The following is a 23,493-nucleotide window of genomic DNA, read 5'->3' as shown; positions in this document are numbered from 1 at the left end:
CCTTAGCCAAACTAACTAAAAAGCAGAGAGAAACCATACAAATCAGCAAAATCAGAAAGGAAAATGGGGACATAACTACAGACACTGAGGAAATCCAAACGATTATTAGGTCATACTACAAAAGCCTATATGGCACAAAATTTGAAAATCTAAATGAAATGGATAACTTTCTTGACAGATTCCATCTACCAAAATTAAGTCAAGATCAGGTAGAAAGACTGAATAGTCCTATATCTCCCAAGGAAATAGAAGCAGTCATTAACAGTCTCCCCTCCAAAAAAAGCCCTGGACCAGATGGCTTCAGCGCAGAATTCTACAAGACCTTCAAAGAAGTACTAACACCAATTCTCCACAAACTATTCCATAAAATAGAAACAGAAGGAACACTACCAAACTCATTCTATGAAGCCACAGTCACTTTGATACCTAAACCACACAAAGATCCAACAAAAAAAGAGAACTTCAGACCTATCTCTCTTATGAACATTGATGCAAAAATACTCAATAAAATACTTGCAAACCGAATCCAAGAACACATCAAAGATATCATCCACCATGACCAAGTAGGCTTCATCCCAGGAATGCAAGGGTGGTTCAACATACGGAAATCCATCAATGTAATCCACCACATAAACAAAATGAAGGAGAAAAACCACATGATCATCTCCTTAGATGCTGAAAAAGCATTTGACAAAGTCCAGCACCCATTTATGTTTAAAGTCTTGGAGAGATCAGGGATACAAGGCACATACCTAAAGATAGTAAAGGCAATATACAGCAAGCCTATAGCCAACATCAAACTCAATGGAGAGAAACTTAAATCAATCCCACAGAAATCAGGGACAAGACAAGGCTGCCCACTCTCTCCATATCTCTTTAACATTGTACTTGAAGTCCTAGCCAGAGCAATAAGACAACTAAAGGAGATCAAGGGGATACAAATCGGAAAGGAAGAGGTCAAAGTGTCACTATTTGCAGATGATATGATAGTATACATGAGCGACCCCAAAGATTCAACCAGAGAACTTCTTCAGCTGATAAACACCTTCAGCAAAGTGGCAGGATACAAAATCAACTCAAAAAAATCAGAGGCCCTCTTGTATACCAAAGACAAAAAGGCTGAGAAAGAAATTAGGGAAACAACACCCTTCACAATAGCCACTAATAACATAAAGTACCTTGGTGTGACTCTAACCAAGCAAGTGAAAGACCTGTTTGAGAAAAACTTCAAGTCTTTGAAGAAAGAAATTGAAGAAGATCTCAGAAGATGGAAAGATCTCCCGTGCTCATGGATTGGTAGGATTAACATTGTGAAAATGGCCATCCTGCCAAAAGCAATCTACAGATTCAATGCAATTCCCATCAAAATACCAACTCAATTCTTTACAGACCTTGAAAAAAAGATTCTCAGCTTCATATGGAGAAACAAAAAACCCAGAATCTCCAAAACGATCCTGTACAACAACAGATCATCTGGAGGTATCTCCATTCCCGATCTCAAGCTGTACTACAGGGCAACAGTAATAAAAACTGCATGGTATTGGCATAGAAACAGAAAGGAGGATCAATGGAATCGCATAGAAGACCCAGAAATAAACCCACACACCTATGAATACTCAATATTTGACAAAGAAGCCAAATCCATTCAATGGAAAAAAGACAGCATCTTCAACAAATGGTGCTGGACCAACTGGATGTCTACATGCAGAAAAATGAAAATAGATCCATATTTATCACCCTGCACAAAACTAAAGTCCAAGTGGATCAAGGACCTCAACATAAAACCAGATACTCTAAATCAGTTGGAAAAAAAAGTGGGAAACAGCCTAGAACTCATTGGCACAGGAGACAACTTCCTGAACAGAACACCAACAGCACAGGCTCTAAGAGCAACAATCAATAAATGGGACCTCATGAAACTGAAAAGCTTCTGTAAAGCAAAAGACACTGTCATCAAAACAAATAGACAGCCTACAGATTGGGAAAGAATCTTCACCAACCCTTTATCTGACAGAGGGCTAATATCAAGTATATATAAAGAACTAAAGAAGCAGAAAAGCAACAAACCAAGTAATCTACTTAAAAAATGGGGAACAGAGCTAAACAGAGAATTCTCGAAAGAGGAACGTCGAATGGCAGAGAAACACTTAAAGAAATGCTCAACCTCATTAGCCATTAGGGAAATGCAAATCAAAACGACCCTGAGATATCACCTTACACCCATCAGAATGGCCAAGATGAAAAACTCAAGTGATAGCACATGCTGGAGAGGTTGTGGAGAAAAGGGAACCCTCCTCCATTGCTGGTGGGAATGTAAACTGGTTCAACCACTCTGGAAGTCAATCTGGCGCTTTCTCAGACAACTAGGAGTAGTGCTACCTCAAGACCCAGCTATACCACTCCTAGGTATATACCCAAAATTTGCTCAAGTACACAACAAGGACATTTGTTCAACCATGTTCATAGCAGCTTTATTTGTAATAGCCAGAACCTGGAAACAACCCAGATGTCCATCAACGGAGGAATGGATACAGAAACTGTGGTATTTTTACACAATGGAATACTACTCAGCAATCAAAAAGGAAGAAATCATGAAATTTGCAGGCAAGTGGTGGGATCTAGAAAAGATCATTCTGAGTGAAGTATCCCAGAAGGAGAAAGACAAACTTGGTATATACTCGCTTATATAGACCTACAAGACATGATAAACATAATGAAATCTACACACCTAAAGAAGATAATCAAGAAAGTGGACACAGGCGAAGGTGATTAATCCTCATTTAGAAAGACAAATGGGATGTGCATTGAACTTATGACAGGAGTCTATCACAAAAGGCATCTGAAAGACTCTACCTAGCAGTGTTTCAAAGCAGACACTAAGACTCATAACCAAACCCTCGGCAGAGTGCAGGGAATCATATGAAAGAAGGGAAGTTAGTATGATATGGAAAGGATAGGAGCTCCACAAGGACCAAATATATCTGGGCACAGGGTCTTTTCTGAGACTGACACTCAACCAAGGACCATCTATGGATATAACCTAGAACTTCTGCTCGGATGTGGCCTGTGGTAGCTCAGTAACCAAGTAGTTTTCCAAAGTAAGGGGAACACGGACTATTTCTAATAGGATCTCAAGGGCAGGCTGTTTGACCCCCACCCCAGGGGAGGAGCAGTCTGTTAGGCCACAGAGGAGGACTTTGCAGCCAGCCCTGAAGATACCTGATAAAACAGGGTCAGATGAAAGGGGAGGAGGTCCTCCCCTATCAGGGGACTTGGAAAGGGGCAGGGAGGAGACCAGGGAGGGAGTGTGGGGTTGGGGAGGGAATGAGGGAGCGGGATACAGCTGGGACACAGAGTTAACAAAATGTAACTAAAAAGAAAAATAAAATAAAAATAAAAAAAAAATAAAAATAAAAATAAAAGTCCCACAGGCTTTACAAATTCAAAAAAAAAAAAAAAGAAGGAAGGAGTGGAAGACTTGCCCTATCAGTGGGCTTGGGGAGGGGCATTCATGGAAAAGGGAGAGGGAGGATGGGACTAGGAGGGAAGGAGGGAGGGGCTTATCGGGGGATACAAAGTGAATAAAGTGTACTTAATAATAATTAAAATTAAAAAGAAATAAATAAGTGAATTAAATGGGAAAAAACTTCCAATCTCTGAAGAAAGAAATAGAAGATGTCAGAAGATGGAAAGACCTCCCACACTCATGGCTTGGCAGGAGTAACATAGTAAAAATGACCATCTTATCAAAAGCAATCTAAATATTCAATGCAATTCCCATCAAATTACCAACACAATTTTTTACAGACCTTGAAAGAAAAATTCTCAACTTCATATGGAATAATAAGAAACCCAGAATCACTAAAATAATCCTCTACAATAAAAGATCTTTTGCAGGTTTCTCTCCCTGATCTCAAGCTTTACTATAGAGCAACAGCAATAAAAACTGCATGGTACTGGCATAGAAACAGAATGGTGGATCAATGGAATCTAATAGAAGACCCAGAAATAAACCCACACACTTATGGACACCTGATTTTTGATAAAGATGTCAAAATCATACAATGGAAAAAAGATAGCATCTTCAACAAATGGTGCTGGTCTAACTGGATATCTACATGTAGAAAAATGCAAATAGATCCATATTTATCACCTGTACAAAACTAAAGTCCAAGTGGATCAAAGACCTCAACATAACACCAGACACAATAAATAGGTTAGAAGAAAAAGTGGGAAAGAGCCTAGAACTCATTGGCACAGGAGACAACTTCTTGAACAGAGCACCAACAACACAGGCTCTAAGAGCAACAATCAATAAATGGAACCTCATGAAACTGAAAAGCTCTGTAAAGCAGAGGACACTGTTGTCAGAAAAAAACATCAGCCCACATATTGAGAGAGCACCTTCACCAACTCTATACTGACAGAGGGCTGATATTCACAATATATAAAGAACTCAAGAAGTTAAACAGCAACAAATCAAGTAATCCAATTTAAAAAAATGGGGTACACAGCTAAACAGAGAATTCTCAATAGAAGAAGATAGGATGGCAGAGAAACACTTAAAGAAATGCTCAGCATCCTTAGCTATCTGGGACATGCAAAGCAAAATGACTCTGAGGTTTCATCAGAGTTACACCCATCAGAATGGCTAATTCCAAAAACTCAGTTGAGAACACATGCTGGAGAGGATGTTGAGAAAGGGGTTCCCTCCTCCATTCCTGGAGGAAATGAACAACCACTTTGGAAATCTATCTGGCTTTTTCTCAGACAACTACTTTTATACAATGGAATACTACTCAGCAATTAAAAACAAGGAAATCATGAAATTTGCAGCCAAATGGTGGGAACGAGAGAAGATCATCCTGAGTGAGGTATCCCAGAAGCAGAAAGACACACATGGTATGTACTCACTTATAAGTAGATATTAGACATATAATATGGGATAATCATTCTAAAATCTGTACACCTAAAGAAGCTAATCAAGAAGGAGGGTCCTGGGTAAGATGATCTATTCTCATTCAGAAAGGCAAATGGGATGGACATTGGAAGTGGAAGAAAACAGGAAACAGACAGGAGCCTACCACAAAGGGTCTCTGAAAGACTACCTGCATGGTATCAAAGCAGAGGCTCAGACTCATAGCCAAAGTTTGGGCAGAGCACAGGATATCTCATGAAAGAAGGGGAAGATAGAAAGACCTGGAGGGAACAGAAGCTCTACGAGGAGAGAAAAAAAAATCTGGTCACAGGGATCTTTTTTGACACTGATACTCTAACCATGTACCATGCATGAAGATAACCTCGAACGCCTGCACAGATGTAGCTCATGGAAGCTTAGTGTCCAAGTGAGTTCCCTAGTAATGGGAATAGGGACTCTCTCTGACTTGAACTCAGTGGCCTGCTCCTTGATCACCTCTCCCTTGGGGGGGGGGCAGGGGTAGTGCAGCCTTACCAGGCCACAGAGAAAGACAATAAAGACAGTCCTGAAGAGACCTGATAGACTAGGATCAGATGGAAGGGAGGAAGACCTCCCTTATCAGTGGACTGGGGGAGGGGCATGGGTGGAGAAGAGAGAGGAATGAGGCAGGATTGGGAGGGGAAAAAGGAGGGGGTTACAGCTGGGATACGAAGTGAATAAACTCTAATTAATGAAATAACTAAATAAATAGAGAAAAGAATAAAACATTTTCAAAATGAGAAGATAAATCTCAACAAGTCACAATTTTTAAAAAGTTAAACTCCAACCAAGTACCATGCATGGAGATAACCTAGAACCCCTGCACAGATGTAGCCCATGGCAGTTCAGTGTCCAAGTGGGTACCATAGTAATGGGAATAGGGACTGCTTCTAACATGAACTGATTGGCCTGCTCTTTGATCACCCCCCTGAGGAGGGAGCAGCCTTACCAGGCCACAGAGGAAGACAATGCAGCCACTCTTGATGAGACCTAACAGACTAGGATCAGAAGGAAGAAAAAGAAACCCTCCCCTACCAGTGGACTTGGGGAGGGCAGTGTGTGAAGAAGGAGGAGGAAGGGAGGGATTCGGAGGGGAGAAGGGAGGGAACTAGAGGGGGGATACAAAGTAAATAAAGTATGATTAAAAAAAAAAGTGAAACGAAGTCATAGATCAAGAAAAAATATTATTGTTAGATATTTATATCCTTCTCATAAAAGCTTCCAATTTCTTTCAACTAGACATGCTGTGGTCACTTTTGTAAAGGAGTTTGCAGAGAGGTCAGAAAAATATTTCAGTATTTCTTTTGATTGATATAACAAAAATTAAACGTATAACACATGTAACTTTCCACATGCATGTCTGTGCCCTTTATTTTCAGAAAAATTGAAAGAAACCAACAGATACAGGAATTCTAGTCAATACTGTTGCACAACTTTAACCAATAAAGAAAATCATAATATCCAAATCAAGAGATTCTACTTTAACTGTTGGCTGTGACTGCTGGTTTCTGGGAGTGTGATTGTCAAATGAGATAATTAGTTCTGAACACTCACTGCCCACTCACTGTTCTCTCATGCTGAGAACAGAAGGACCTACTTCTGTCAGGAATAGTCTCTGGCTACAATAATGTTGTTTTAGTGAGTTAAAATGCCCACTTCATGTGTAGAAATCAACCCTGAGAAATCTCTGTTTGAGCCAGAACCCATACCTCATGATACCTGTTGAGACAGAGTAGGGCTCATCTCTGCTTTTGCATGCTCATTCCCAAGCTCTCAGGATTTCTTCTGAGGCAAGAAAACATGCCTGTTTTAGGCTTCTATCACCTTTGGTGTTGCACATTCTGGGTAACTAAAATGCTCTGTTAGAACTATTAAAGAAGAATCAAAATTATTGTAGGAGAACCACTTTAGAGAAAGAACTTCTAGGACACTTTGAATCCAAGATGTGCTTTCTTAAGTGTGTTATTTTCAGCTATTTGTCCTCGACTTGTCATCAGTCTTTTCTGTGTCTTTGTGGGAGCAACTTGCCTCTGCAGGTGGCCCATTTGATCATTTTTCTTTGAGAAATTTCAGGTTGCTTTCCTTTGTAGGGACAATAAGTAACCTCTGTGAAAAGTACACATCATAAGATTCCCTGTACTCTGCCCAAAGGTTGCCCATAAGTCTCAGCATCTGCACTGATAGTCTGCAGGGTAGAGCCTTTCCGAGGTCTTCTGTGTCAGGCTCTTGACTTGTTCCCCCTTTTCTCCATCTTCTGATGTCCATCCTCTTTGCCTTTCTGGATAGCGATTGAGCATTTTAATAAGAATCCTCCCTCCTGATTAGTTTCTTTAGGTGTACAGATTGTAGTAGGTTTATCCTATATTATATGTTTATATGAGTAAGTATACACTATGTGTATCTTTCTGCTTCTGGGATAGCTCACTCAGGATGATCTTTTCCAGATCCCACCATTTACCTGCAAATTTCATGATTTCTTTGTTTTTTATTGCTGAGTAATATTCCACTGTGTAGATATACCACAATTTGTGCATCCATTCCTCCACTAAGGGACATCAAGTGGGAAACAGTAAGATCTGGAGAGGACAGGAACTCCACAAGGAAAGCAACAGAACCAAAAATTCTGAGCACAGGGGTCTTTCTTGAGACTGATACGCTAACCAAGGACTATGCATGGAGATAACCTAAGACCCCTGCACAGATGTAGCCCATGGCAGTTCAGTATCCAAGTGGGTTCCATTGTAATAGGAACAGGAACTGTCTCTGACATGAACTGATTGGCCTGCTCTTTAATTACCTCCCCCTGAGGGGGAAGCAGCATTACCAGGCCACAGAAGAAGACAATGCAGCCACTCCTGATGAGACCTAATTGACTAGGATCAGAAGGAAGGAGAGGAAGACCTCCCCTGTCAGTGGACTTGGGGAAGGGCATGCATTCAGAGGGTGGAGGAAGGAAGGGATTGGGACGGGAGGAGGGAGGGAAGCACAGGGGGATGCAAAGTGAATAAAGTGTAATTAATAAAGAAAAAAAAAAGAAAAGTGCATATCAAAGGAGAGTTGTTCCAGGGATGTCCCCACCATAAACAGTGTGGCCCTTTGCTCCAAGAGTCTAAAGTACATGCCTTTCACATATCTAAGAAGCCCCTCTTATTTGGCTGAGGTGATGAAGTTGAAACTTCTTGTAACCCTAGGTGGAAGGAAAAAACTGCTTCAGCATCTTCACAAGGATGGTTTTGCTTTTCTTTCAGTAATATAGATTTGTAATCTAAAAAACAAGAAAGAATTTCTGATGCTAGAATCCTCACTGACTCCAGCATTAGTACTTAGAAGCTCTGTCTTTATTACAGATATGTTTGACAAATTCTAGTTTCCTTAATTAAGATTTTAAAAAGTCAGCCCAGCAGTGGTGGTGTATGACTTTAGTCCCAGCACTTGGGAGGCAGAGGCAGGAAGATCTCTGAGTTCAAGGCCAGCCAAATCTACAAAGCAAGTTCCAGGATAGCTGGGGCTACAAGGATAAACCCTATCTCTGGCCCTCCCCAAAAAAACTCTAAGGAAAGTTATTTATAATTTAATTCTATATTACAGATACATGTGTGTCTATTAACTTTTGTCTTTGCTTGGTCAAAAATCTATCTAGTGTTACTGGTACTGCATAGGTGATATTTATTCCCTCAAACCCCTAGGCAGCACTTAGTCTTTTTTCCTTTTCCTTTTTCCTATTTATGTTAACATCATTGCTCAGGGTTATGGACCAACCCATCTATTTTCAGAGTTCCCTCTATTCCTACCACCATAGTAGATGACATTTCTTCCCAACAAGTTCATGTGGCTTTTGAGTCACTCAACTTACTAAATCAGAATTTTCACTGAAATTATACAAGGTAAAATGCTTAGGTGTACTGATGGTAGTTATGGAAGTAGGGGTATTGATGTCAGAGATACTGGTGATATGGTGGTATTTGAGGTGTTGATGATGGTAGACATAGCAGAGTTGTTAAGGTGGTGAAGATGATAGAATGGATTTTGTGGTGTGGACAGCAGTGAACTGTGAGACTCCAGAACAGATGCAGAAAATCTTGTAGGTACTGCCTCTGCTATCAGGAATAGACTGAAGATGAACTTACTCTAAACATAGTTATAAACTGTTGTAGGCTGTATGTTCTGTGGAGGAGGGTGAACAGAGAACATAGCTAGGAGAATTTTTGCATCACAATACCCAGATTTAAGATCTAAAAGAGTTATTGTAAGCAAAAGAGAGAGATCATTTACAGAGAGATAAAAAAGAGAGATCATTTATAAAGAGATATTTTGAAGATTAATTTTAAAATTATATGTACATGGTGGAAGTAACACCTGTGTGCCTTGTGAGTACAGATATCCATAGAATCTAGAACATATTGTCAGATTCCCTGGAGGTATAGGTATAGGTATAGGTATAGGTATAGGTATAGGTATAGGTATAGGTATAGGTATAGGTATAGGTATAGGTATAGGTATAGGTGGTAGTGAGCCACCCAGACATGGGTGCTGGCATCTGAACTAAGGATCTTTGCAAGAGCAGGAAATAATCTTAACCACTGAGTGTCAAACATAAAAAAACAAAACAAAAACAAACAAACAAACAAACTCAAGGCACTCTGTTGAAATTTGCTTGGTCCTGAGAAGAAAAGATGAAAGAAATAGTCCATTCCTAAATATGATGAAATGAATTTTTAGAACCTCAAAAAAGAAAGAGGAACTGTAAAGACCAACTGAGAGTGAATGGGTAAAGGAAGTAGGAGGGTGATCTTCCAAGGGCTGTAGTTGGTAGTAGATCAGAACTGGAGTACATGAAAAAAAAAATGAAACAATTTATTGAGCACATGACCATTTTCAGGCACACAGGGATTCTGAAAGTGTCTGTGCTAGACAGAGGTTTTTCACTCCTATGTAAAAACAATGAAGCTTGAATTTCAGTAAAAGAGAAATTAACAAAAATGTGAAGAACGAGCAATAGGAAACAATAATGAAAAAAGACCTCCATAAACATGCTGGTAAATTCAAGCTAGTGCTGTCAATATAAAAGCCACAGCTCTCTTATAGGGAATAAGATATAGTTTGGTCTAGAGCCATTTTCAGTGACCATTGCCTGGGAACACAGATATAGGGTACCCTAAATTCTATGTTCCAATGTGGAGACAGTTTCATGAGGTTTTTACATGTTTACAAAACTATGACACTCATTAATCAAGGCAAATTTAAAATACATTGTTGGGTATACCAGAGTGGCAGGTTCTATTCTGTAGGCCGACAATGCTATCAGATGACATTCTGATCTTTCGGATTGTAGAAAAGAAGGTAGTGTTCTGCTAAGTTAACAAATTTTTGAAAGTTTGTTTGTTTATTATCACAAGATGTTAGTTCCAAAACAGAGTTGGCCAGTGAATGGCTGTACCAGAAGTCTAAAAACAAGCCCAAGATAAGATAACTAGCCTCGGAACCTGCAAAACTCCTCCACAGCACTGAAACTCCAATAAGTCCCTCAGTCTCTGCAGACAGACTCCTTCCAAGAATTTTGTTCATAGCCAGAAACAAATTCATTTCAGAAATTTTCATTCATAGTATTAATTTATAAATAATGACATTATAGAAGATCTCGGTAGGTTGTAAGAGGTTAGAATTAAAACACCAAGAAGAGTAAATGTAAAAAAAAAAAAAAAAAAAAACAAGAAATCATTAAAAACCATATTCTGAAAATCCTAAAAGCTACAGTGTGAAAATGGAGAGATCCATTAGCCCCCAACAATATTAAATAGTTAAGAATAATCTTCCAGAGAATTTTAGTAGAATGTACAGTTTCGAAACAAATTGGAGCCACATGAGAAGAATGAAAACCTTTCAATAATGTGAAAAGCAGGAAGTATGAGGGAAAAGAAGTAAAAAAATAAATGCATGGACTGTATAACATATGAATGAGATAATAACAATCAGTAGAGATGAACAGAGGGAGCAGAAGCCTGCATGGCTAGGTTGTAGGACTGTTCTGTAGTAACAGAGGATTACTGGCCTTAGAGTCAGCCTTATAGTGCATTTTAGGAACCTCAGGCAAGAACAGGAAAAGGGGAGTGGCCTGGCTGACTAAGCACAACACATCATTTTTATGACCTTTTGTCCTTGTTTCCTAGCTGCTACCTTATACTCATGTTGCTAGGCATCTTCAGAATCTAGTATGTTTCTGGGTTTATAGTCAGATTAGATAGATAATATCATTAGGCAGGTGTGACCTAAGGGTAAGGCATGTATTTGCACTTTTTAGAGGCAGGAAGCTACACGGAACATCTATTTATAGTCTGTTTCCTACTAATCTGTGTTTTGGGTGATTCTCAGTGATTTTCATCATTCCTGAACTTTCAGAAATAAATGTATGCCCTCTCACTTAAATGTGGTTAGAAAGCAAGGGATAATAAGCTCTGTAGTGCTTGAAGGAAGAGAAGACTTTTTTCTGTTTACATTTTCATGTGGATATAGAATTTTAAATTGGCCCTTAAAACACATTAATTCCACATCTTAGATATTCTTGTTTTAGGAAGATATTTGAGAACTCTTCTGTCAAAGGGAGAGAATGGGCATGATGGATAAGCCTTCTAGAAGCTTTCTGCCTGGGCCTATTTCATCCTGTCCTTTTTTTTTTTTTTTTTTTTTTTTTTTTTTTTTTTTTTTTTTTTTTTTGTCCTTTCAAAAGTGTCAAAAAAAAAAAACAGGCTAAGTGCATCTTGATTAGAAGCTCTGTTCTTAAGTTTCAAAGTATACTTACTGGCTTGGAGTAAGAAGAAAAGAAACCTGCAGTCCTTTAGCAGCATGGGCTGGCATCACAGGGAGAGCTGTGGGCCAGATTTAAAGATTTAAAACCTGTGCAAACCTAGTAGGTTCTCAATGTGCAGAACTAGCTCAGGAAGAATTGTGGGATGTGTGGTTTTTGGTGTTTTAGGCACTTGTGTATGGATCGTTTCCAGATGTCAGCTCTGTCTCTCATTTTTCTTAGTTGCACTATTGGCTTTGTCCACACTGTCACCAGATGACAGGGCTCAGCTGTTTTCTTTGTGGTGCACATAAGCTCTTTTGTCCTGAACCTTAATTTCCTTTCTTAAAGATTTTCTTCTCTTTCTGTGTTAAGCACATTATTATAAAGTTGATTATTTTTCAACTCAGGGCTCAGTTGTTTTCTTTGTGGTGCACATAAGCTCTTTTTTCCTGAACCTTAAATTCCTTTCTTAAAGATTTTCTTCTCTTTCTATGTTAAGCACATTATTATTAAGTTGATTATTTTTCATAATTCTATAATTTGTTATTTAAACTCACTCTTTATGTTCAAATTTAAAGGCTTAACTTTTGGTACTATTGCTTAAAATATTGTGGTATTCTGATCTCATTGACTCTTCCTGTAAAATGCTGTCATAGGTTCTACCACCGTTCTTCATTAGTCCCTCTTATTGAAAAGAGCCTAAAATCTTTGGACTTTTCCTTTTGATTTCTATTCTTTCTTCATGCTATTGGAAAGGTATGGGTAGTGGATGTTTTGCTCATATATTGGCCAATTAGTTCCCCATTCTTTCCACTATATCTCTATTTCTCTAAGGTAATCATGCTGTTAGTATCAACAGTCAATGCAAATCAAGGTGAGGCCTTTAGAAAGGGAATGATCATGAGTACCTCACTCCTCTTGCCTTCATTTCTCTGTAGAAAATACTACCAACATATGGAATCAGCTGGCAGAGTCAAGGTGAAATCTTAAAACTTGAAGTTACTTACAGTAGTCTTACTTGTCCCTTGTACATCCTGTTTGAGCGTACAGAACATACTGCAGAGGGCATTTTAAAATAATTTTTTAAATAATCCTCGTGGAGCTCCTGTCCTCTCCAGGTCATACTAACTCCCCCTTCTTTCATATGATTCCCTGTATTCTGCCAAAGGTTTGGTTATGAGTCTCAGTATTTGCTTTGATTAACTGCTAGGTAGAGTCTTTCAGAGGCCCTTTGTGGTAGGCTCCTGTCCTGTTACTTGTTTTCTCCTACTTCGTATGTACATTCCATTTGTCTTGTCCTGGGTCCTCCTTCTTGTTTATCTTCTTTAGGTGTACAGATTTTAGTATGTTTATCCTAACTTATAGGTCTAGTACCCACTTATAAGTGAGTATATACCATGTGTATCTTTCTGCTTCTGGGATACTTCACTCAAGATGATCTTTTCTAGATCCTGCCATTTGCCTGAAAATTTCATGATTTCCTTGTTTTTAATTGTTGAATAGTATTCCATTGTGTAAAAGTACCATAATTTCTGTATCCATTCTTCCATTGATGGACATTTGGGTTGTTTCCAGGTTTTGGCTATTACAAATAAAGCTGCTACAAATGTGGTTGAGCAAATGTCCTTGTTGTGTACTTGAGCATCTTTTGGATATAGTCCTAGGAGTGGTATAGCTGGATCTTGAGGAAGCACTATTCCTACTTGTCTGGGCACAGGGGTCTTTTATGAGACCAACGATCATGAATGGATATAACCTAGAACCCCTGCTCGGATGTAGCCCATGGTACTCAGTATCCAAGTGGGTTTCCCTAGTTAGGGGAACAGGGACTATTTCTGACATGAACTCAATGGCTGGCTCAGATGGCAGGGAAGGAGACCTCCCCTATCTGTAGACTTGGAAAGGGGCAGGGAGGAGATGAAGGAGGGAAGAGTGGGATTGGGAGGGAATGAGGGAGTGGGCTACAGCAGGGATACAAATTTAATAAACTGTAACTCATATTTTAAAAATAAAAAAGTACTAAAACATTTATTATTTTTAAAAATTTTTGTATTTATTACAATTTATTCACTTTGTATCCCAGCTGTAGCCCCCTTTCTTATTCCCTCCCTCTCTCTTCTTCTCCTATGCCCCTTCCCCAGTCCTCTGATAGGGGAGATCCTCCCCCCTTTCCATCTGACCCTAGCCTATCAGGTCTCATCAGGGCTGGCTGCATTGTCTGCTTCTGTATTCTGGTAAGGCTGGCCTCTCCCCCCTCCGACTCCCAGGGGGAGGTGATCAAAGAGCCAGCCACTGAGTTCATGTCAGAGACAGCCCCTGTTCCTCTTATTAGAGAAATCACTTGGATACTAAGCTGCCATGGACTACATCTGAGCAGGGGTCCTAGGTTATCTCTAAGCATGGTCCTTGGTTAGAATATCAGTCTCAGAAAAGATCTCTGTGTCCAGAGTTTTTGTTTCTATTGCTCTCCTTGTGGAGCTCCTGTCCCTTCTAGGTCTTTCTATCTTCCTCTTCTTTACCCAGCAGGTGCTGAGACTCATAGTCAAACTTTGGGCAGAGTACAGGGAATCTTATGAAAGAAGAGGACAATTTTTAAAAATACCATTAGGACTACTTTAAGGAAAACCCAACAGCTCCATGCTGGGAAGAAAAGCACATTATTTTCTATATAGGTACCAGACTGTTTAGTCCCCAATTATTCTTTGAACAGTGACGTAGAACAGGCTAAGTCAAGATGAGCAGATATTACTCTATGTCCTGAACAAGGCACCAAAGCTCTGAAATTTAACAGCTCATGAGTGTGGGGAACAACATCTCATCCTGTGGGATTATTTCTTTATAAGGGTTCACAGGGGCACACACACCATTTATTGTAGGTGATATCTCTCCACAAATCTATTTTTAAATTAAAATTTACAATTAAATTGTTTTGAAAATGTGATACTTATTATTGAAGTAATCACATGATGAGATCTCTTTTTAAGTTATCTGTTTAATTGTAAAACCAATGTAAAACAAAGAAGGAAACACCATCATCTTTAACCTCTGAACTTGAGTATGCTCTTTTCTAAATTTTTTGGAAAAGGAATATGTGTTTTACTCAATTAAAACCATGGAATTAAAAAAGTTGTCTAGCATACTGTAAATGGGGGCATAATGAAACCAACAAACTGTACCATTCCATGGGTAGAAAAAAAGGTTTATTTAGGGAAATTCAAACTGCCAAGGCTATCTCTCAGGGGTGGGCATAAAGAATAGCAAAAAGGTAGAAAGAATCTTGCAGTTTAAAAGAGACAGATTGTAGTATGAAGGATTCTGTGAACTGGAACAGCCTGGGAGCTAGAGTAGTGGGAGGTGGGCGTGTGAGAATGATAGCCTGGGAGATAACCTGGAGAGTTTGATCTCCTATGGGCTTGTCTGAGTTAATAAAGAACTGGATGCCTCATTGTGGAGATAGTTGGCTGTAGGGGTAGATAAGAGCATTAAGGGCTTTTCCTGACAAATAGAAATCCATTTCACAAGGTTTCTAAGGTATGCTGAGTGTAACCTTTTGTTTATCTGCTAGTAATCCTGCTGTTTACCTAGTCAGAGTCCAACTTGAGCTGACTCCAGGCTGCCTTTTATAATATTATCAGCCATCCTAAAATTTTGGGAGGCCACTTTGGACCTAATACCTACATTGTGATAGCTTAAATATTCTCCCCTTTAATAACATTAGTGTGCATGCACCTTGCTCCTGAGTTTTTGCTTTGACAGTAAATGAGATATATATTTGGAGGTCATTACTCCCACACACTTGTAATTAATTCACAACAACAACAATGGGAGAGGCACTACTCTTTGTGGATGCATGTGCAGACATGCAGGAGAGTGTAGCCATCCTTCGTTGTGGATAAAAAGACCCACTCCTTCCTTCTTGGTCTTCTGTAGAATCATTTCCTTCATGAATTCCCAGGAATAGACTACTGGACCATAGAATCCTTTGGTAGGCACAGATAATGTCTCCAATCTTAATTGTTTTTATTTTGAGTTTACATCAATGGGACATTCAACCTTGACACAATTTCTACTAGGATCTTTTTCATATAGCCTTTTCTAATTAATAAAAATGACCCGGTCTTGTACAGCTTGATTTGGTATTATCTTAGTTTCATTTGGAAGGAAAAGTTTATTTTATTCACAATTCCTGATTATAGTTCACTACTGTGAGAAAATTCAAGGTGGCAGGAACTTGAAACAACTAGTCACAGCACTTGCTCAATCAAGAGCAAGAAGAATGAACTAAAGGATATGTGCATTTGTTCAGTATATTCACTAATTTTTTTGCACACTTCAGGATCCAATTCCAGAGAATGATGCCACCCATTGTGGACAGGTCTTCCCACCACAATTAACTGAATCAAAATAATCTTTCCCAAGACATGAATCTAAATTAACATGGTATAGACAAACACCCGCTGAGTTTCTCTTCATAAATTATTGTAGATTGTGTGAAGTTCATAATAAAAATTAACCATCACAGGTAACTTCTGCAAAGGACATGCATAAATCAGGTCAGTTTTACAAAGTAGGGTTTTCTGAAATTAAAGTACAATAAAGATATCTTCAGCAAAGCAAAGCATGAGTGCTGATCCCATGCCCTTTTGGATCCTTAAACAAAACAAGCATCCCCAATTTCTCACATTCAATGTGAGGGTTTAACATGTATATGTGTCAAGAACTTCATTAACCTTGACTGTTACAGAGAGTACCTCATCAAGAAAGAAAAGACAATGTTCTAGATATTCTTCCAATGTAATTATTCTGTTTGGGTAATGAAGGGAGGTGTATTAGCTAGCTTCTTCTATTGTGACAAAATATCTGAAATAATCAACTTAAAAATAGGAAAGGATTATTTGGTTTCATAGTCTTAGACATTTCAGTTCTGTTTCTTTTGGGGCTATGACAGCACATCATAGAAGTAAGATGAAAGAGAAAACTTTTTACCTCATGGCAAACAAAAATCTAAAAGAGACAGGAGGAGGGCAAAGTCCCAGTGTCACCCTCAAGAGCACCCACCTAGTAGCCTAATTTTCTTCCAGTGGGCTCCAACTCTTAGGGTCTCCATGTCCTTCAACAGTGCTACTGCATTTCCAGAGGCTCTAGAGATAATCAAGTTCCTTGTATTTATTTTTTACTTTGTAAAAACTAAACCATGAGCATCCCATAGGTCATGCTACCTTTTGGGATTGCATTATTTTTCCTAATACAACACTATCCTGACATTGCATTATGCTGTATGTTGTATAAAATTATGCCTTATATATTTCTTCATGTCTGGCCACCCCCCAACCCCCCCCCCACACACAGTACCATAAAAGGCATCATATTATGCTTATAACCCTAGTTAACTTATTCTGGAGCATATAATACATTATCTTCTAAATTAACTGCAGTTAATTTTACACTTTGAAAGGATATACACTTGGGTTATTACATATGGGGCTTTTGCATATGGTGCTATTGTGTATTTGTTGATTGCTGTCTTGGTATCATTAATGAGTCAGATTTCTGAAGAAGAAGATGTATCACAATTGGTATGATACTAGCCTCTGGTTTTCTAGAAATAGTCCAGGCTTATCCTGTTTTGAGATGTAGTTAGAGCCTCCATTCAGTCTGTAAAACATATTTACAGACTTGTCATTGTGATTCTTATTTAGAGCTTCAGTAATAATGTCAGACAATTTTTTAGTGATGGGAATTTATAGACTGCTAGCAAGAGTACTCTACATTCCTCAACACCACACTCACATTTTCCCCACTTATGTTTCAGTTTGAATTTATCTAGCAAGACCAGGTTTTCATTTATTTATTGTCCCATTTGAGGAAGAAACCTATTAGAAAATTCTTATTTGGAGCACATACCTATTTTTTAATTTAATATTCTCTTTTTCTTATTGACTTGTTTGTAATACTTTATTCCTTCATTTTTTTTCTTTTCCTTCCTTATTTTGCTTTTATACCATTCTCCACTCTCTCTTTCTCTTTCTTTCTCTCTCCCTCTCTGTGCTTATGTGTGTGTGTCTATACACATACACTGAGGATGGAACCTGGGGCTTCATGCATGCTAGACAAGAGCTCTTCCATCGAAGTACATCTCTAGACCTTTCCATTTTCTGAATGGTACCTTTTGCAAACCAGATGTTCTTCCTTTGAATTGGTATGATGTACCAAGTTTTATAATTAGCCATTTAAAAAATCTTAATTGTAAATATTTCTCGCCTTTAAAGTACAAGACAATTATTTCCCTTTATTTCAAACTTCATATATTATGCATTTTTCTGTTTGTGTCAGGAATCTTTTTTTTTATTGTGTATGTAAAGCCATCATTAATTTAACTTTTTTTTTATTAATTACACTTTATCCACCCTGCATCCCCCATAAACCTCTCCCTCATCCCCTCCCACTTTCCCCTCCCTCCCCCCCTCACGCATGCCCCTCCCGAAGTCCACCAGTCCACCAATAGGGAAGGCCCTCTTCCCCATCTTAATGTACTTAACTTTCATGTAAGTAGCTCAGCTCTCTTTCCTTCTTTGGAAGGTTGTACAATTCACCCAATACCACTTAGCTAAAATACTGACCCGCCCGGCAGGCTAGTCTAACAGGGTCTACCTGAAAGAGGGAGTGGAAATTGGGGGACAGAGATGCGAAGAATAGAGACAAGACAGATTCCTGATCAAGTCTCAGTTTACTGAACGTGCAAACAACACTTATAAAGCAAAGGGTACAAGCAAATTTTTTCACAATAGCAACACATCTGTGCCACCTGGCAAGGCATACAGGAATTCACTCAAGTTTACATAAAATTTGCTGTCTGGTTCCCAAGGTTGTAGGGAGCTTGCTATCTACTTCCCAGGCTCAGAGCAACCGGCCTGCAGAGACCGCCAAGGACAGTCTCTGAGAAATGAAACTATGGATAAGACCCGCATCTGCCAAGGCCAGGAGGCAGAATTCCAATTACCAGACTCCTTCAGTTTCCCCTTCTTTGTTTTATGGAGAGCCTGTCTTAGGTTAGTGAAATGTGCATTTTTCTCTTACCTGTCATCAAGGTCTCAGATGCGATTTTCACGAGCCTCTTTCTTAGGTTGGCAAAAACACAATTTCACGTTTATCCCTCATTGACTTACCTCCATATCAAACGGGTTGTTAAAGATCTTTAATTTAAATTCATGCAACTGCACTTGCATGTATTGAAGATGTTGAAGAAGGAACTGTAACACACAAGGAAGGCAGGCACAGGCCAACAAACCCGCTGATACCAGCCATGCCCGCAAGTGTCAGTCCCCACTTAAGCACAGAGTCAAAGGATGGAAAGTGCCTCCTGAGGCTAGTAAATATATCCCAAGCTGTACTGGCCAATTTCAACCTAGGTTCCTTGGCAGATTCTATGTCACAGATCTTATTTCTCATCGTTAACATGTCCAGGGAGAAGTTTTTGCTAGACTGAATACCAGCAAGGTGATTCTGAACTTGATTACAATTAAATTTTGTTTCATCATACCAAGAATCAGAAACCCTAACAGGAATCATAACAAAAGCAGGTTGCTTAAAAACCTAATATTGAAAGAGCATTATTATCAGCACTAACACAACTAGTAAGACTGCAATATACACAATCAATCAAATAGGTATCATTGTTCTTAAAATGTCTTACTACAATGTCTCCAATTAGCAGTAAATAAGGAGGATTAACACATGCCAAAACATAAGTATAATTGATTAATTTAGCAAAGCTACTTGCATTCCCAGAGAGAATGCCTGTATATCTCAAGGTAGCCCCCAATTTCCATACATAAGTTTGCCAATTTTTATTTGAAGTCCTCCAAAGTCTAGCACTAACAGCTTTTTATAAAAAAAAAAAAATTGACTGCCTTTATCAGAAGCCAATTTTTTTATACCCTTAACAATAGACCAGTCCATGACTATAAATGCAGTGTCATTGTCCCAGGAGTAGATGGTGGGCATTTCTCCAATGCATCTTGTCCAAGGAACCATTGGTCAAGGACAAGTGTGTTGATCTCCTTTCTCACAGGGTGGGTAACTCATTGGAGATGTAAGACTGTCATTCTTAACTCCTGTAGGAAGGGACAATAATATCCCTCCAATGTTCCACTTTGCCTGGTTGCAAAGGGAGGCTTGAACTGCCACCCCACCTTTAGAGTAGTAGGCATTTGGACCTATGACTGAACAGGGGAGACTGGTAAGCAGTCCTGATGAATACTCTCTCTGGTAAAGCAAAGAGGATGACCTCTTCCTATTCCTGAAAAGTTAAGAGTCTGTTTTACTTGCATTTACCTGTCATACCAGGCATTCTGGTAGCCATCAAGCTGCACCATTTTCCTGTGAAAAAAACACAGACAGCTCCTCGTCCCCATATGAGTACAGGGTCGGGTCCATGCCATTGATTTGTTAAAGGATTCCTCCATTTTACTTTAGAAAAAGTTTTTTTTAGTTTCTGTATGCCAAAATCTATCTGCTGCAGATTTACCATGCTTATCCAAATTTAAAAAATTCAGAATGAAAAGAACATGATTAAGATGATTCTTAGGTGTCCAGGAGGTAGCTCCCCTTCTTTGTTTTCTGCAAGTAAATCTTAACTGTATGGTGGGCACGCTCTACCATGCCTTGTCTTTGGAGATTGTAAGGTATTCCAGTTATATGAGAAACTTGAAATTGTTGACAAAATCTTTTAAAAGATTTGCTAGTATATCCTGTTCCATTGTCAGTTTTAAACTGCTTAGGAACACCCAGAACATTAAAAGCCTGCAGACAATGAGCAATAACATTCTTTGCAGCTTTTTTTTTTTTTTTTTTTTTTTTTTGGTTGAGGAGTGGCAAAAATAAATCCAGAATAGGTATCAATGCAAACATGTACATATTTTAATTTTTTAAATTTTGGGATATGAGTAATATCCATTTGCCAAATTTGATTTGGAACCAATCCTTTAGGATTGACTCCCAAATGAAGAACAGGCTGAAATTGAGGACAAGTACTGTAAGCTTCAACTATACTATGGGCCTGTTCCTTACTCAACCCATATTTAAGTCTCAAGGTTTGACTATTAAGATGATGCATATTATGGGCATCCTGGGCTCTTTTTAACTGTGAACAATAAACTTTGGTGGCTTTATCTGCCAATGCTCCTTCAGACAGGGGTCTTGGCAAATTAGAATGAGCCCTCAAGTGTCCCATAAAAAAGGGAAAGTTTCTTTCTTGTATCAAATTTTGACTTTGTAAAAATAAAATTCCAGCAGAAGATGTCTGAATTTGACCTGCAGTCTCTAGCCTAGGGAAAGACTGAGCTACATATGTACTATCTGTAAAAATGTTTAAAGACTACTTATTAAAACTTTGAAACACAGCCAATACTGTAGATAACTCTGCTATTTGTGCAGATGTGCTAGACACTTGAAAAGAAATTATTTTTCTTTCATAAGTATAGGCAGCAACACTAGATAATGAACCATCAGTAAATACCATTAAAGCATCAACAATTGGGCTAACTTTTGTTTTAAATGGCAAAACTATAGGTTGTACCTTTAAAAACTGAATTAATTTTTTTTGTGTGCCTCATCAGGTTAGACTCTGTCATAATAAGCTTACATATGTTAAAATTCCATATTTATCAGCTCTCTGACAAGTCTGAGGCCAGCATATTTGTGTTACTCTTTGTCTAGCTTTATCATCTGTTTTAAACTGCATCATATAAAACAGGATGTTATAATCTTTAATTTTGGCATATTTTTAAATGTATGTTTTAGAAGCAAATTTTAGATAGATCTTTATAGGCAAAATTTATGGTTACCCATTTTAGATTTAACCTTAAAAAAACAACCTAAACAAAGGTAAAACTCAATCTTGTACTCAACTATACTCTTTAGCATAACTTAAAATCTGCTCTTTTTAAACTAAAATCAAAGCAAAACTTTTAATTAAACATAATTTATAAAGGGGCTAGCAAATCTTATTAATCTTATTATATTGTATTAAAACTTAACAGCAAAAAATTAAAGGACAATAGTTTTATTTAGCATTAAACAGAGAACTAAACTTAGCCTGCAGCCCTCAGCAAAAGTGGACTATTCTGGCCATACCAAATCTATAGGCCAGAAGGAAACAGTATTAAACTATTTATTTAGGTACTGGCAGCCAGGCACATATTTTATATAATGGTTAACAATGATCTGAATAAAACCCTGCAAAACACTGGGCTAACGTGGAACTGTAGTCCTTTTTCTCCTGTAAAAGAGCATAAGCAAACATTTTGCATTGAAGAATCTCCAGCTGTGGCAGCCTTTTTGGAGTTAATGGCAAATTTGGAGTTAATGGCATCTGAGTAGTGGAATTCGGCCTCTTGGCTCTGGCTATTTTCCAAAGTCCAGTCTCTCATAGACTGACCTTGGTGGTCCTACAGCAGACTGTTCTGACCCTGAGAAACTCTGTGCAATCATAGTAACCAGACAGCAGGCTCTGTGTAATCTTGAGTGAGCCCTCTTATGTTTTTGGCTAAGTAAGATTGCCTGCGTGAGAAACTGTTTGTACTTTTTTGCCTACTTAAGTGTTAACCTGACATCCATTTAAATCGACACTTTGATCACTATATAGACTTGGTGTCCTTCTCTATGTCACCCTGTCTCTCTCTCTCGCCAGCCCTCTCTCAGGTGGTATTTAGGTGTCACTGCTTGCCAGTGACATCCAGCCTTTTTAAATGAAAAACAACATATTTTATAGTTTTTTTTAAACATGTTATATTGTAACAACTGCAGTTTTTGTTTAATTGGCTCAAACAGCATGGCTTGGTTTTAGTTTGTAAAATTAATAAAATAAATACCAAAGTCTTTTGACCTCCCCTAGAGGGTTGAGAAACTGCTTTAAGTTTTTTGTTAGACTGTCCAAGGGTTATTATTTTAAAATGTTTTATAGTTTTTAACTCTGATGGTCCAGGACTCAGAGGTGTTGAGTCAAACTGTCTCATGTCCAAAAATATTAATATCGTCAGTCAGATTATAAAATATTGTCCACAAATAAACCCATACACACATAGTGACATAGCTGAGCAACATAGAAATCCGACATTGTTACCTTGGAGTAACCAGAATACCCAAATACCCGAACCTGACCAGCCCCTACCCTACCAGACACAAGTCCCACAGATTCCAGAAGGAGTGGACCCCCTCCTGGGTCCCCTCCACACACATAGATCCCAGAAGGAGCTGAGCCCCCATGGCCCTCTCCACAGCTTCCAGATGGAGAGCGGGCTCCAGAAACCCTCTCATCGCACAAAATAGGGTCCCAGTGACCCTGTCTTCTGGTCCTAAAAAGAGTACAGCCTTTACAGTCCCCTTCCCCGGGAATTGGAGCGTCTTCCATATTCCTTTGACCAGATTGGAAACTCTCCAAGTTTCCCCAGATCTTGCGAGCAAACAGAAAACCAGAAACCAAAACAGACAGCCGACAGACAGAAACAAAAAACAAAGACAAAGACAAAAAACAACCGTGGTACCTGCTTTTTAAACATTTAAATTTTTTTTGAAACCTGTTTTTGTAATATTAAAACAAAGCATCCTCTTTAGGAGTGAAATCATAAAGCACATTTATAATTTTAAAAGTCAAAACCAGATTTTAAAATTTACAAGTGCAAACAATCCAATTTATTATTATTATTATTTATTACTATTATTATACTATTATTATTATTATTGTTTTTTAAAT

This window comes from Psammomys obesus, unplaced genomic scaffold (assembly GCF_907164565.1).
Source record: "Psammomys obesus unplaced genomic scaffold, mPsaObe1.curated_primary_1811, whole genome shotgun sequence".
In the NCBI taxonomy this organism is placed as follows: domain Eukaryota; kingdom Metazoa; phylum Chordata; class Mammalia; order Rodentia; family Muridae; genus Psammomys; species Psammomys obesus.
The sequence above is the reverse complement of the archived record's forward strand: the minus strand, read 5'-3'. Positions refer to the sequence as shown.